Raw genomic sequence first — 13,417 nt, 5'->3', positions numbered from 1 at the left:
CATGTAAAGGTTTCCATGATACCCCCTTTAAAAAAAAAAGTCTTGTCTGAGAAACTGATTAAACAGCAACAGATTTAACCTCCTCTGGTGATAGAGAATCATCCCTTTGTCATTTCTGCAGGTGCATGATGGGCGTCAGATTCTGCATCCACATTGTGTTAAGCCATGATGCTGAAGGACAAGTGACATACTGGCTGCAAAAACCTATCTGGCTTTTTTTTTTGTCACGTCTGTATTTTCATTAGTGAAGTTACAGCATGTTAAGTTATGATTTGAGTTAGACTGGAGGGGAGGGATAGCTTGGTGGTTTGCATGTTGGCCTGCTAAACCCAGGGTTATGAGTTCAATCCTTGTAGAGGCCATTTAGGGATTTGGAGCAAAAATTTGCCAGGGATGGTACTTGCTCCTGCTGTGAAGGCCTGGGAGTGGACTCAATGACCTTTCTAGGTCCCTTCTAGCTCTAGGAGATATGTAATCTTCATTAATGAATTGTGGAAAAACTACCCCCCACATCTTTAGTTTCACTATGAAGTTTTGTAGTTCCATAAATAAAAACTGCTTCTGCCCTAAACTGTTTAGTTTGAGTGTCAGGCTGTCATACATATATTAAAAATTCAGGACCAAAGTCACATCAGATGATTGATATGACTAGTACATACAGAAGTGTTATTGTCTATCATTAAATAGATATAGATAGACAAACAGACAGACAGACAATAACACTTGTGTATGGACTAGCCTGATCAGATATAGGGATCATCTGATGTGACTTTGGTATTGGAACTTCTGAATTGCTATAATTTTACTGCTGCCTGGAACTCAGAAATTCAAGGGCTTGTCAACTACCTTAAGTCAGTTTGTAGACTTGACTATTTTCCATGGTTAGTAGCAGTCTGGCACTCATCTGATCATGAAAATGAAACCCACATTTTTATCCCTGCATAGTCTTTCAAGTACAATCGGTTTTCCCTGAGGACACTTTAGAGACTGAGTCCAGTAAATTATGGTGGACTGTGCAGTCTTTTTTTTCTTCTGTATCTTACAATGAAGGCTCAAGAAAAGTTGCTTCAAAATAAAAACTGTAGCATACTACAAAAAACTGAGGGATCTCAATATTGCTCTCATCTCCCAAAATTTTCCTGCCATTTTGCAGCACACCAAGAGTTTGATTATTTTATTATATATGAAATAATTTTGCAGAATCCCCTGGCGCTGCTTGTCTGAGGTGAATAACAAGATTCTCAGGGTGAGTAAGACCAGTGCCACAAACTTCTGCATAAAGTTTTTATTTTTTAAGTTGAAGGAAAGCTTCAAAGCGAACAGCTGATCCTGTAGCTGCTGGGTGGTTTGGGGATCACTGCTATTCTTATACTGTCAGAGCGGAGGCACTGGGGATATCTCATTCATTCTGCTTCAATTCAGAAATAGTCGCAGTGGGCTCCATTGAATCTTCCTAGGTAACCCTGCCCTAGATTCATGGAAAGAGAAGAGCAGATAAACGGCTCCTCCTGGCTGACGAAATCAAGGCCTGGTACACTGTTGTTGCTGCTGCCATCCTGCGACCACATCTGTATCAAGCCCAGAGAGGTCAACTGAAGGTAGCAGGTTCCATATTTCCTTCCAGGGAAGGGTCAAAGATTTTACCAGCTTTGGAAACTTCCCCTCTTGCTTGGGAATGATATAGAAGCAGAATCTCAGCCTCCCCAAAGCTCAGGTTTGTGGCACTTGCTATCAAAGCAGGCAGGAGGAGAGCTGAGGTGTTTGCCATCACAAGAAGATTTGAGGAGCCCCGAGTAGGGGGAGAGGTTTCAGTACCTGCTGCAGTCCATGCAGAGGCTTGACTGAGGGGGCGAAGTGAATGCTGAACTGTGAAGTGCTTTTGTTGTAAAGTAATAAATTTGGTGGAGCAGAAAGAGACTGGTGCATTTGAGGGGAGCAAACCAGTGAGGGAAAGAACCGATGAGTCTGGATGAGGGAACAGCGGAGTTCCTCAGAGGAGTTGAACTGTGGCCAGCAGAGCTAGGATATGAGTGTGTGATGGAAGAAGGGAGGAGTGTTTACTGTGCATGCTAAGGCTGTTTGTGAGTGTGTATGTGTGCATGCTCACACCAGGAAATGTCTCCAGGATGTGAGAAATGAGGTGAGTGTGAAAAGCAGGCAAAAGACAGCCTGTGCAGGTATCCAAATGTTAGAGTTGGCTAGATTTTGCCCAGGTTTTTTAATGTTCTTGACAGTTTTGCCAGGACAATTGTGTATGTCTGCAGGGCCAGATTTCTAATTAGGCACAATAGGCATGTGCTCCTAGGCACCTACAAGTGAAAATTGGGTTAAAAGTTAATACATATGTCAATGGTCCTTAACCTATGGGCTGCATACAGTTAGTACACTGGGCAGCCCAATGGTGTGCTTAAAAAAATGCAGTTGCTGTTCAGGGTTGGGTGACAGGGCTGGGTGAGGGGGAGACAGCACCATATAGCCCTACTGGAGTGTTCCTGCCAGGAGAGAAGGCAAAGCAAGCAGAGCAGCCCCCTGAGGCAGAGGAAGAGCTCAACAGCCCAGTATTGGTGGTTCTGCAGGATAAGTGACTCCTAAGGGAGCCCAGCTTCCTGGGCAGACCCTACCCTTGCTCAGGCCAGAGTGATCCCTGCCCAGCTGTCCATGCTGCTGCTCAGCCTGGCACATTCACCTCCTAGCAGGGCTGGTGAGTGTAGCCAGGGGGCAGCGTTCTGGAGAGTGGATCTGGAAGGGAGGGTTGTGGGGCAGGCAGTGATAAGTTTGTGTAGGGCACTAGGCTGTAGGGGGTGTCTGTGGGCAGAAAGCGCTGAATATTCTGTGCCTAGTGGTGCCTAAGGTATAAATACGGCCTTGTGTGCCTGTCATCTAATGGCCCACTTGACATATTTACGACTGCTGTGATGCATTTGCCTTCAAATTTTCTTTTAAAACAAAGTATTCTAGCTCTCATAAGTTCAAAGATAAAATTCTAAATGTGAACTGGATGTGAACTGATGCAACGAATCTTCCTGACTCTGAAAGGGTGTGTTTACACTGCACCTTTACCTCAAAATAAGCTACTCAATTTTCATAGCTTATTTTGAGAAAATTTCAAAATAGCTTATTTGTAAATTTGGCGCTGTCTACACAGCACCTAATTTTGAAATAAAGCGCTATTCCGACAAGTCCCTTAGCCCTTGTGGAACAAGGTTTACAGGGGCGCTGGAATATCTCTAAATAATGGGCGCATTTAAAGACATGGAAAGCTATTTCAGGATATTTCCGGTATCCTGAAATAGCTCCACTGTGTAGAGGTAGCCTAAGTGTAAATAGATAGCCTGAAACAATGGCTGTCTGAGGTCTGCACATCCCTGCTCCTATCTGTCTAAATAGGATGTTGACTCGAAAGCCATTTCACGTGTCAATAATAACTGTTTTGTTGCTGATCATTTTCATAAATGGGGTGGGAGTCAGGCCCATAGTATGGGAAATTGAGAGTTGGTGCAAAGGAGGAAAATACAGTGAGAAGAATGACAGATGTATGAGAGGGAAAAAAGAAGAAATAATAATGCTGAAGATTGCCTTATTGCCCCCTCTAATGATGCTGAACAAATAATAAGGCACTGAACAAATAATACTTAATTATAATATTTTAGGGTATGTCTACACTACAGACCTCATCCACGATCTCCGCACTAGGCACAGGAAAGTGGCCATCTAGGGCAGCCTGGCCACTCAGGAGCAGGTGTGCATGAAAATCAAGGGGGTCCACTGAGACCCCCGACCCTGAGCCCTGAGCTTACAATGGCCAAAGGTCCATCTAGCCCAGTAGCCTGTCTGCCGACAGCGGCCAACCCTAGGGACTCTGGAGGGGTTGGACCGAAGACAGTGACCAAGCCATTTGTCTCGTGCCATCCCTCTCCAGCCTTCCACAAACCTTGGGCAGGGACACCACTCCTACCCCCTGGCTAATACCACTCCATGGACCCAACCTCCATGACTTGATCTCACTTCCCTTTAAACTCTGTTTCAGTTCTAGCCTTCACAGCCTCCTTCAGCAAGGAGTTCTACAGGTTGACTCTTTGCTTTCTGAAGAACAACTTTCTGTTACTAGTTTGAAGCCTGCTACCCATTCCTTTCCTTTGGTGTCCTCTAGTCCTTCTCTGAGGGCTTCTGGGGGTGGAAGCTCTCCTGCAGCCCCCCAATTGCCCGCTCTCCCCAGATGGCAGCCTGCGGCAAGTGCAGCCAGTCTGATGGCCGAATGCTGTGATGTGCTCAGTGTAGGCACTCCGGGCACTCCAAGCCAGGACTGGTTTGCAAGCAGGGCACCCCTGAGAACTGTCTGTCCGGGGTGGGGGTCGGGTCCCTTTAAGCGCAGCCCTCGGCTAGCCTGAAACAGCATCTCCACGCTCTAAGTTCTCCTCTGATGCCCTGCCGGCACTGCTTCCGGCCATCCTTAAGCCCGGTTCAGGGTCCACTTAATGTGGACATGCTAGTTCGAATTAGCTTAGTTCGAATTAACTAATTCGAATTAAGTTAGTTCGAATTAGCGCTGTAGTGTAGACATACCCTTAGTTACTACATAAAGACCATTTTTCAACCTAGATCTTTGTGCAAATCTCCCACCAACACATGAGAGAAACTGATTGTGTGTATAGGCCATGCCTTCACTAGGAAATTATTTTGAATTTACTAAGTTTGACTTCTGGGCACCCGATTTTACAAATTCGAAGTTTCATGTCCTCGCTATGGAGAAGAATCGGCAGGCTCTGTTACTGTGGATGTGCTACCTCAGACTCAAGAGCCCCCAGAAGCACTCTGGGGAGCTGTGGGAGATCTTCTGGAGGCCAATTAGTTCAAATTAGCGGCACCAGAGAATCCACACTAACATTATTTCAGAGTAAGGTCCTAGTGTATATCAGGCCTTAGGACAGTATGAAGTAACCCTACATTTGTAAGGGTGGGTAATGATGCAGGGCTTAGCAAAGGATTTCCTAAACACAAATGCAATTTTCCAGAACAGCGCAGATCAAATGAAAGGGATTCTGGATGTTAATTGGTGGAAGATGAGTTTAGGAAAGGGAGTACTGGAAGTTATGCCTTACTGGGCCAGGGTTGAGATTGTGCTCTGTTGTCTATTGTGTATAGTGGTTATGTAGTGGTCAGATGTGTGGGTGGGAGAAGAAAAGATAGGTCACGTTAGATGCCTTATCTTTTCATTTCCTTGCTCTTTTGTTTTCTTAGATTACTCAAGCACACACTAGTGTTCGAGTATTGATTAATTCCTGAATTCAAATAATACATCAATGTTGTCATTTAGATTGCAGGTACATAATGTAATTAGATATTTATAAATTGTTTGCATATTGCAGCTGAAAAGTAAGATTACAAAAATACTGGTAGCCTGGTTTTATTTTTATTTGCATAACAGTAATGGCTGTTTTAATAGCATCAGGTCACTGATTCTGCTGTCTACAATATGAACTTCTCCTTTTTTTGTTAGTAGTTATTGTTCATAATTTGTATCTCAAGAGCATCTATGAGTCCTGATCATGTAGCTCATTGTGCTATGTATTATACAAATCAAAAAGATGGCTCTGCCTCAAGGAGCTTACATTGTTTGTGGAACTTTTGTTTTAAAAATAACAAAGTATATTCTAAATGTTACTGTTAAAACTGGTGGCTGGCCTAGTGGACAGATCAGTAGAATGGAACTGAGGAGATCTGCATTGTATTAGTAGTTCTGCAACAAGCCTACTGGGGAGCTTGTCATGGAACCCCTGTGCCTTTGTAAAGTGGCGGGGAATAGTACTGACCTCCTGTGTAAAGCCATTTGCTGCCAGTAAACTGTTTATAGGAGCTAGACCAGGGGTGTCCAACCCGCGGCTCACGAGCCGCATGCGGCTCTTTTCCCCCAAAAGTGAGGCTTGCAAAGCCACTCCTGTGCGCGCCCCCCCCCCCAACAACCCCAACCTCCACCCCCGGCTCCCCTGTGCTCACTGGAGTGGCTATTCAAAATGGCACACAAGGTGGCGACTGTCAACAGGAGCGTGATATGACCAAAAAGCCTACGCTTACTTCTTAAAGGGGCAGCCTCCTTTTTTTTCCTTGACAATTCTGGTGTGGATCTTTGATTTTTTTCCACTGCTGCTTCGGCTCTCTTTGTTAAATGGGTTGACCACCCCTGATCTAGATACTTTATTTTATTTATTTATTTATTTATTTATTATCAATTTAAGGTTTTATTTGTTAAAAGACGTCAGTCCTTCTCTGATGGTTTTTATGTCCTTTGTTTTAACCATTGAAATTAAAAAACAAAATAAAAACAAGCAAACTCTTCCTCTCCTCTTTGTCTCCCCATCAAACCCTGAAACAAAATCAAACCTACCTAAAACACCCACACTACATGGTGGCAGACAAGATGGGGCAAGCCACAAAATTTAGATTTTATTTGGCTTCATAGGTTTACATGATCTTTTAGAGTAAACAAATCCAAGCACATTGCTGAAAAGAAATCAGATTCAGAATTCTCTTTGTGCATTGGTACTAATCTTTTCCCATTTTTAATCAGAATTTTGTGATGTTTTGCTTTTAAGCAGTCTGAAATACTAGATCAATTTTTTGTGACGGAAGATGGGATTTTTTTTTACCAAATGATTTTTTTTTAGCACAAAGCATTGGCTTTTCATGGGAAATTAGGAATTTTTGTTGAATAAAAACTGAAGACTTTTTTTTTCAGTCCCTCCACGGCCTAAGTAAAATTTTTCTGTAAGAGGGGGAAACCCGTTTTCCAGACATCTATAACAAATATTTATGAAATTGAATATACCATTAAAATTAAAGAATGACTGTTACTCAACAGACTCCTGTAGAAATTTTAAATATTTTGTATTTATTGGTAACTTTGACTGCAAATTCTGTCAGCTGCCATTTTGCAGAGTGAGATGAGCAAAGATGTGGGAACTATTAATAATGAGCAATATATTTATTTACTTTAGCCTCCTTTTTCTTATTTGCCAATGATCTATGATTTTTAAGAATGTGTTCATTATTTTGAAATATTCACCGAACAGTTTCATGTGAACATATTGCAGCCTATAGGATGCTCACAAAATTATTTGCAATAAGCATTGCTTTGGCATTTGTACTCATCGGTACCTTGTGAGTGATAAAACAGACTGCTTTGTTCCTCCTCTTGGATTAGGTGACTCTCAAACTCTTAAAGAATCTTCAAAATGGCCACCAACATAAATGGTTGTGTGAATAGATATTTGCATGAGTATTCAAAACACTTCTCTTTTAGTCAATGACCTTGGGAACAAGAATTAGCTCATTTGACTGTGGAATTAAAATAAAATGGCTGGTGTATGCCCTTGCAGTGAATTCATGCTTTTTATGTGTAAATCTTTGAAAATCCCTTATGAGAGTGTGCTATAGAATGTAAAAGGGATGAAAACAAAAGTGTTCTGCAAAGATCATTTAAAAATATTATATAATATAATCAAGGATATCCTTTATATAGTGTTTTTATCACCCTGCAGATATAATTATTACATTTTGTAAGTCTCAGAGGAGTAACCTTGTTAGTCTGTAACTTACAAAAGCGAGTTGTCGGCACCTTAGAGACTGTAATAATTATATATATATATGGTATCATGAGCTTTCATGGGCATAACCCACTTCTTCAGGTTCCCTCTTCTTTTTTTGCTTGAAATTGGGGTTTTTCTCCGTTTTGTTTCATTCATCTAAAGAAGTGGGTTGTACCCATGAAAGCTCAGGATACTATAGATATATTTTTGTAAGTCTCTAAGGTGCTACAGGACCACTCGGGTTTTTTTGTTTTGTTTTTTGTTTGTTTTACAGGCAGTCCCCGGGTTACGTACAAGATAGGGACTGTAGGTTTGTTCTTAAGTTGAATCTGTATGTAAGTCGGAACTGGCGTCCAGATTCAGCCACTGCTGAAACTGACCGCTAGTTCTGACTTACATACAGAATCAACTTAAGAACCCCAAGCGTCCCCAAGTCAGCTGCTGCTCAAACTGATCAGCAGCTGATTCCAGGAAGCCCGGGGCAGAGCAACTCTGCCTCGGGCTTCCTGTAGTCCGCGCTGGTCAGTTTCAGCAGCGGCTAAATCAGGACGCCTGGGGCAGAGCAGCTGGGGTGCTGCTGGGTTGCTCCAGTAGCGCCGCTCCACGGCACTACTGGACCAACCCAGCAGCACCCCATCTGCTCTGCCCCAGGCGTCCTGATTCAGCCGCTGCTGAAACTGACCAACAGCGGCTGAATCAGGACCAGAGCAGCTGGGGTGCTGCTGGGTTGGACCAGTAGCGCCCAGAGCGGCGCTGCGGGACCAACCAGCAGCACCCCAGCTGCTCTGCCACAGGCGTCCGGAGAAAAGCCTAGTCTGCTGGGGGGGGGCGTACTAGCTGCGCCACCCCACCCCCCACCCCAGCAGACCAGGAAGACACGGGCGGTGGACCGAGACGCACCGCGGTCCCGCCGCCTGGGTCCTCTGCGGCTTTGCTCCCCGTCTCCCTGGTCTGCTGGAGACCAGCAGACCAGGAAGACGGGGAGCAAAGCCTCTGAGGACGCCGGCAGCGGGACAGCCGCGGGGCGTCTGGGCTGTCCCGCTGCCGGCTTCCCCCGCGGCTTTGCAAAGCCTCGGGGAAGCCGGCAGCGGAGCAGCCCAGATGCGCCTGGGCTGCCTCGCTGCCCGAGCCCCCCCGCGGCTTTGCAAAGCCTCGGGGAAGCCAGCAGCGGCCCGAGCCCCCCCCCCCCGCAGCTTTGCAAAGCCACAGGGAAGCCGGCGTCGGAGCAGCCCAGGCGCGCCTGGGGTGCCCTGCTGCCCGAGCTCCCCCCCCCCCCCGTGGCTTTGCAAAGCCGCGGGGAAGCTCCTCCGCGGCTTTGCTCTGCGTCTTCCTGGTCTGCAGACCAGGGAGACGCAGAGAAAGCCCCAGAGTACACGGGCGGTAGGACTGCGAGGTCCCGCAGTCCGTGTACTCTGGGGCAGCCCCGTTCGTAACTGCGGATCCGACATAAGTCAGATCCGCGTAAGTCGGGGACTGCCTGTACATTTTGTAAGGTAATTTAGCAGAAAAACTATAGGAAGTTTGCATTTTTATTAAATTACAAAGGACTTTTACATGATGGATTTTTTAAGGGTGGTATTTGTTCTGTTCTAGGACAGAGTCTTATTTGTCTTTATTCCTCTGCCTCTTCTTCCTCCCCCTGCCCGCTCCCCCAAACCCTTTTTCTGGTTACAGCTCCACTATTCTAGCAGGTTACATTTCACAACTGCTATTCTTCTCTAACCTGTTTGGAAAACATCTCTCCCAACTGCTGAATCTTGAGTCCCAGATGATTTCACTGCTAGTTTTTGCTAAATTTGCCATCTCCTCTTTCTGGTGATTTTTCCTTATTCTTTCAAGGCAGTAGACTGGATTCACAGAGGGTGGGCTCCAGGATGGAGGCAGCTCAGGCTATATCTACACTACAGAGTTTTTGCAGAAAAATGGCTTTTTTCTGCAGAAACTCGTGGAGCGTTCATACCTCAAGCGCATTTTTGCACACAAAAAATTGAAAGAGTACAGGGGTTTTTGCACAATAGGTATTCCTCTTTCTGTGAGGAATAACTCCTTTTTGCACAAGAGCTCTTGTGCCAAAAGGAGTGTATGGACAGGGAACCAGGTTTTTTTGTGCAAAAAGAGGCAATTGAAAAAAGCTCAGGTGCCCTGCTATGCCGTTCTGTGCATAGCAGTAAGTTTTCTTTTGAGAGCGCATCCATGCAGTCTGGATGCTCTCTTTCACAAAAGAACATCATTTTTTCAATGCACTTTTTTTTGCGGAAGATCTCATCCACAAAAAGCTTCTTGTGCAAGAAGCCCGCGATCTAGACATAGTCCCAAAGGCAGGAGTACTTACTGGGGAGAGGAACAGAGAATTGAGGCCACACAGGAGACAGTTTATTTTGCTGTCTTTCCTTAAAGGTACTAGTTTACAGGTGAAATTATGAAATTAGGCAAGTTTTGGGAGTTTCTTGATTAACTTTTATGTAAAAACAAAACAACAAAAACAAAAACAAGCCAAACCGTAGTTATTGTTGTAAAGTAGCTGCTGGGTATGCATATAAACTGCTTTTCATAATATATTTGATGAGGTAAGTGTACTGAATATAGAAGTCCTGATGATTTCAATGAGAATTCTGTATGGGGAGCTCTTACAAGATCAGAATTGACTTTAATAACTGCAAATGCAAAGGCCACCTATAATACATTTTGATCATGTTGTATTAGTATAATTTGTTCTCTGAGGGATCCACACAATTGAATTAGAGAAATTGGGGGGGAGAGGGGAGAGCATCATTTAAACTTGTATTTATTTTTGTACAAGAAAAGATTGATTTCTTAGATTAAGACCTGGTTCTGCATTCTTTTCACACCCAAAAGTGGTATTGAAGTAAATAGGAGTTTTTATGATATTCAATGTGTGCAGAATTATGCACCATTGTTGTAAGAGCCCCATCATTCCACAGTGGCTCTAGAAGTGGTATTATGCTGGGTTTTTAATAAAGCTGGTCAAATAATGAAAAATTGGATTCACAGATTTGTGAATAAATAAATATGATTTTTATTTATTTACTTCCTATTATTCAGATAATCAACAGGCATTCATGAAAATGTTCTCAAATCAAGAGAAGTTTCCAAATGTACACCTTAGCAATTTTGATTTTCATTATTCACTAGTTGTTGTTCTAATAATGCTACAGTCATTTGGTCAGGAAGCAGAAACAATATTATGGGACCAATCATCCATGAATATCAAATGATTAATGAATAATACATAACTGAAGTGAATAGTTTGCAAACAAATCATGGACAGAAAATGTTGTGTGGAGTATTGGGTAATTTCTTACAAATATATTCTCAATGGATTATAAATGATTTGTGTGTGTTTGTATATAACAATGTAAAAGGTAAAAGTATGGCAAGGTTTTGGTTTGATTAATACTATTTAATCTGCTATAATTGTGGATAATCAATAGTACAAGGACTTAACACAGATTTTCAGAGTCTTGTAGGCTTTCTGAAAACATGCATTGAAACTGTTGAGATTCAATAACTAATTTCATCTCATACTCACTGCAATACCTAAGCACAAATAAGTGAATTTTGGATGGAGTGGTATCTCTTTACTTTTTAGTAATGATTTTCCTTGTTGTTGTCAGTATTATTCTAACCTGACAGCCTTTCCGTGTAAAATATTTTACTGTTAAATATTTTGTAATAGTAACAATGGATAATTGCTTAGCAGTTGACAGCTTATTAGTGTATTTGAGTGTATTAGGTGGTTTACAGGTAGAAATAAAGACAAGATCCTTGCCTGAAGAGCTTACAAATTATGTCAGCAAAATATATGCATTTCAAAATAGGTTGCAGCAGTAAAACACCATTCATTGATCTCTTCTTTCTGTAAACTAACTACATATTTTGTAAAGAAATTGTATTATTTTATGAATACAAAGCATCTTGATTGCATTAGCAGGGAAAAGCTAGATGTAGAAAGAAATAACATTCATATTCAAGCAAAGAAAAGCATTTTCTGTTCAAATTCAATAGATATGTGAAATTACAGTTATTAAACTATTTTGACAAAGTCAAACTGCATGAAATGGTAAGTACAAGTCATGAAAGCAAATCCTTTATTGTTGTTTTCTGTATTTCATTTCAACATTTTAAGGCAAAGATAGGTTATATATGTATGATAGCAACTTGACTAAAACCTGCCCAACTCTATTTCTCTTGCTTTTTTTTAATGAGTTATCTAATCTGTTTTGACATCTTGAATTTTTGCAAACTGTGGATTGTTTCCCACAGTTAAAAAGCATTCAACTAAATGACAAAAAGGTTGCATTAGGAGGGCTGTATGATCTGGAGGGAATATCTCCTTTTATAATTTTCAGGGCTAATGATGATGATACATTAAGACTTTGATCTTCTAACTGAAATATTAGTCCTCCTAGCCTTTAAAAAACTGTAAAAATAAGTATTATAATGGACAAAATCTTTGTGTTACTGGTTTTGAGTGGAAAAATAAGTAACTACTTTGGGGAGATGGGTAAGTATTGTGAGTTAAAATAGATTATAGATAGTTCTCTTCTCAGTTGCATTTGTCAACATTCTGTCAAGATTCCTAATATAAACACCTGTGCTCAACAGGTAAAGGTGAAAATAAAGTGAAATATTAGTTACAACAATTTGGAGTGTCTGACAAAAATACTTTAATATGAATAGTTGCAAACTGGTGGTTGTATCATTAAAATTCTTGGTTTATACATGTGCAGTTACATATATAAAAGATGCATCTAACATGATATTTATCAATTTGTATATGTGATATACAATAGATTATGTAGGTATAATACTTTATATACATACTCGAGATAAGTGCTAATACTCGCACACATACTTTTGAGGTCATAACTTTTTTCTGTGGATTAGTTTTATATGTCTATAATATGCAAACATGAGCTACTATTAGGGTACAAATTCAAAAACAGAATGCAAAATGTTGCAGTTGTCATAATAGCAGTGTTCTGTAACTCTGATCCATTATGCACATACTAATGCTGATCCGATTGTATAGTATACAGTGTTAAATATATGACCAATGTACAAAACTGAACGTCTTCATCAGCTCTGAATTAAACAGATTTTCCTTATTTTACATTACTATAGAAAAATAAAAACAAAAGAAATTAGTCTGCAGAAATACTATACCTGTTCCAATGTTTGAGCACAAAAGGGTAAGTAAAGAATAATTTCTTAGTTTTTGTGAGATCAATTTAGACCTTGTCCTTTATGTTAACTCAGGGTACATCTGGACTATACACTTCTTTCGAAAGAAGCTTTTTAGAAACAATCTTTTGAAAAAGCTTCTTTAGAAAGAGATAGTCTAGATAGGCACAACTTTTTCGAAAAAGCAAACTGCTTTTTTGAAAGAGAGCACCCAAGCAATATGGATACTCTCTTTTGAAAAAGCCCTGTTTGCAGTCAAGAACACCTTTTTCGAAAGAGCTCTTTCAAAAAAAGGCATTCTTCCTCATAAAATTAGATTTACCACTGTCAAAAAAACTGCTGCGTTCTTTCGATTTAATTTCAAAAGAACGCGATAGCAGTCTAAATGCAGGTGAAGTTTTTTTTTTAAAAAAAAGCCACTTTTTTCTAACTCTCCTCCTCCCCGTAGTCTAGACATAGCCTCAGTTTGTGGTGGCTTATTAATATGCAGGAAGCTAGGTATGTACATTAGAATAATCTTTAATTAAATAGTTTGGTTTGTTCTCCTAGTAATAACTCTTAAAGCATTTAACAAGGCACTGCTATAATGATGATTTTTTAAAGGAGACTTTTCTTACCACTTTTGCAAA

General features: G+C 41.4%; 1 protein-coding gene across 9 annotated transcripts in view; it reads left to right on the top strand.

Annotated features, from left to right (window-relative positions):
- The window catches only part of PDE10A (phosphodiesterase 10A), a 562,198-nt gene that overhangs the window by 274,437 nt on the left and 274,344 nt on the right, over positions 1-13,417 (top strand). For 6 of the 9 annotated variants that reach the window (XM_075924600.1, XM_075924597.1, XM_075924598.1 and 3 more), the window contains one exon: positions 122-1,598. The exons of the other annotated variants lie outside the window; for them this stretch is intronic. The gene's annotated coding sequence lies outside the window, so the exon portion shown is untranslated. The remainder of the gene's footprint in view (positions 1-121; positions 1,599-13,417) is intronic. 9 annotated transcript variants of the gene reach the window in all.

The sequence above is a fragment of the Pelodiscus sinensis genome, chromosome 3 (genome assembly GCF_049634645.1).
Source record: "Pelodiscus sinensis isolate JC-2024 chromosome 3, ASM4963464v1, whole genome shotgun sequence".
Classification (NCBI taxonomy): domain Eukaryota; kingdom Metazoa; phylum Chordata; order Testudines; family Trionychidae; genus Pelodiscus; species Pelodiscus sinensis.
The sequence above is the reverse complement of the archived record's forward strand: the minus strand, read 5'-3'. Positions and strand labels throughout refer to the sequence as shown.